Source organism: Chroicocephalus ridibundus, unplaced genomic scaffold (assembly GCF_963924245.1).
Source record: "Chroicocephalus ridibundus unplaced genomic scaffold, bChrRid1.1 SCAFFOLD_161, whole genome shotgun sequence".
Taxonomy (NCBI): Eukaryota; Metazoa; Chordata; class Aves; order Charadriiformes; family Laridae; genus Chroicocephalus; species Chroicocephalus ridibundus.
This window is the reverse complement of record NW_026961317.1, coordinates 190,001-192,500: the sequence shown is the minus strand read 5'-3', so window position 1 is coordinate 192,500 and position 2,500 is coordinate 190,001. Positions and strand designations below refer to the sequence as shown.

Here is a 2,500-nt window from a genome sequence, read left to right as displayed (position 1 = left end):
CGCCGCCGCTCGCCCTCGGCGGGCGAGGCTCGGCAAGCCGCGTGGCGTCCCGCTCTCCCAGCGGGCGGCCCGAGCCACGGCTCTCCTCCCGGGCGCAGCGCCGGGCCAGAGGGAAACCCCGGGCCCCGGGGCCGGAGGACGTGGTTGTGGCGGCGGACGTCGGGCGCGGCCCCCGCGGGCGGACGCTCCCCCGAAGGTGGCAGTGGGGGAGGCACCCCCGCGGGGCCTAAAGTTCGTTTCCCTCGCCCCAGGGCCAGGTACCTAGCGTCCGCGCTCTCGCGGTCCCTTCCCTCGGCGCGTCTCTCGGCGCGTCTCCGGGGGTCGAAGGGCCGCGGGGGCCGGGCGGGGGTTTAAAGACTCGGGCGGCTCGGCGTCGCCCGGGGGGCCGGCCGGCTCGGCGGCGGCGGCCGGGAGTTCTCTCTCGCGGTGAGAGAGCCTCTCCCGGACGGCCGTCGCCTGCGACCGCGTCCCGCGGGCGGCCCGTGCCGGGGAGGGGCACCCCTGCCCCCCCCTCTCCACGGCCCGGTCTCGGCGGAGAGACCGCGGCGCGAGCGGTCGGCCGTGTCCGACCTGCCCGCCTCGGAACGGGCGACCCCGGCGAGGAGCGCGGGCTCCCCGCCGGGGCTCGCGGCGGGTCCCCGCAAGGGGGGGACCCGCCGCCGGGCGGCCCTGCGCCCTTCCCCCCGCACACCCCGTGCGCGGGGGGGGGGGCGGGAAGGGACGCCGCGCCTCCGTCGCAGCGGCTGCGTCGCGCTGCGGCGCCGCTCCTCCCTCCCCCGTCCCGGCGAGCGCTCGGCGTTCTCCCGCCGCTAAGCGCCGGCGAGGGCGCCACCCCGTTGCCCGTGCGGCGGCGTCGCCGCTCGGTCTGCCGGACGGAGCCCCCCGCCGCCGGGCCGTCCCGGCCCCGGGCCCCGCCTAAGCCGCTTCGCCTCCCCGTCTTCGCCTTCCCGGCCGAGCCGTGCAGGCGGTCGGGGCAAGCGGGGGCGTCCCACTCCCGGTCTCCGCGTGGAAACGGGGAGAGCGGGAGCCGCCCCCGCCTCAGGCGGCCGTCCGCCTTCCGCTCGGCGCGTGCCCGCGGAAGGAGACGGGAAGCGGCGGCGGCGGCGGCGGCGGTGGTGCCGGGGCAGGGCGGCCGCCGCGCGGCGGGCCGCCGTCCGGCGGGCCGCGGGCGTCGTGCGTCGCCGGCTCGGGGCGCGTCCGCGTCCGGCCGCGGCGGCGCGGAGCCGCCGAGGTGCCGTCGGGGCGGGACCCCGGGGAGGAGTTAGGCTGCCCGTAGCGCGGCGGAGCGGCGCGCGCGGAGGCGCGCGCGCGGGGTAGCCGTCGGGGCCCCCCGCGCCGCCCGCTCGAGGCGGACAGGCGGAGCGGCCGGGCGCGCCGCCGCCTCCGTGCGGAGGCCGGGCCGAGCCCGGGCGCCTGGGCCGCCCCCGAAGCGAGCGAGGCGCTTGCCGTCGCCTGCGGCCGGTGGGGAGCGCGGGCTCCCAGGCCCTCGTCGCCGCTCGGGGCGTTTCCTCCCTTTTTGTGGCCCTCCTTGGGCGTTGCTCGTACGGTCAGTCGAGGCGAGGCCCCTCCGTCTCGCCCCCGTCGCGCCGCTGCTCCGCCGTTCTTTCCCCTCCCGCCCCGCGCGGGGATGTGAGGGGAGGAAGGGGGGGCCGGCCGGCGGGGCAGGCGGTTGGGCCGTCCTCCGAGAGGGGCCGCTCCTGGCGAGCGTTCCCGGCCCTCCCGCGCGCGCGGGGCGGTGCCGAAAGACGAGACAACTCTTAGCGGTGGATCACTCGGCTCGTGCGTCGATGAAGAACGCAGCTAGCTGCGAGAATTAATGTGAATTGCAGGACACATTGATCATCGACACTTCGAACGCACTTGCGGCCCCGGGTTCCTCCCGGGGCTACGCCTGTCTGAGCGTCGCTTTGCGATCAATCGCCGGCTCGGCCGCCGCCCCTTGGCCGGGCGACGGCCGCACGAGCGGCGCGGCTGGGGTGCCTCGCAGGCCCCTCCCGAGGGCCTTCGTCCCCCTAAGTGCAGACTCGGGGAGCGCTCCGAAGCTCCCCGCTCCCGGAGCGCCCGCTCTGCGGAGCTCGTCTCGCCGGTGGTTGGCCGGGGCTCGCCGAGTCCGGTCGGGCCCGGCGCGGCGGTGGGGAGAGACGCCGGTTGGGGGGAGGCGCGGGCCTCGTCCCCGGCCCTCCCGCGCGGGCGGCTGTCTGCGGGTGGGTACCGCGCGGTACCGTGCCGTCGCTGCCGCGCGCGCGCGCCGAGCGTGCCGGGGACGGGGGTCATCCCCGTCGCCGCCCCCCCTTCCTCTCCCGTCTCTCCCCGACGACCCGCCGCCCCCCGAGCGCCCGCCGGCGGGTGGGTGGGGGCGGGGGAGCGAGGTCGCGGCCGGGCCGGGGCGTCCCGTGTCCCGTGCCGCGGCTCCTCGCCTCTCCCCCTCCGCTCCCGCCAGGCGGTGCCGCCCGGGCGCCCGCCCGGCCGTCGTCCCCGGCCGTCGCCCCCGGGGGGCCGT

General features: G+C 80.0%; 1 non-coding gene across 1 annotated transcript; it reads left to right on the top strand.

The window, feature by feature from the left end:
• Positions 1–1,752: 1,752 nt before the first annotated feature.
• On the top strand, positions 1,753–1,905 carry LOC134509264 (5.8S ribosomal RNA). The gene has a single exon (XR_010069273.1). It is a non-coding gene; the product is annotated as a 5.8S ribosomal RNA (ribosomal RNA).
• Positions 1,906–2,500: the final 595 nt, after the last annotated feature.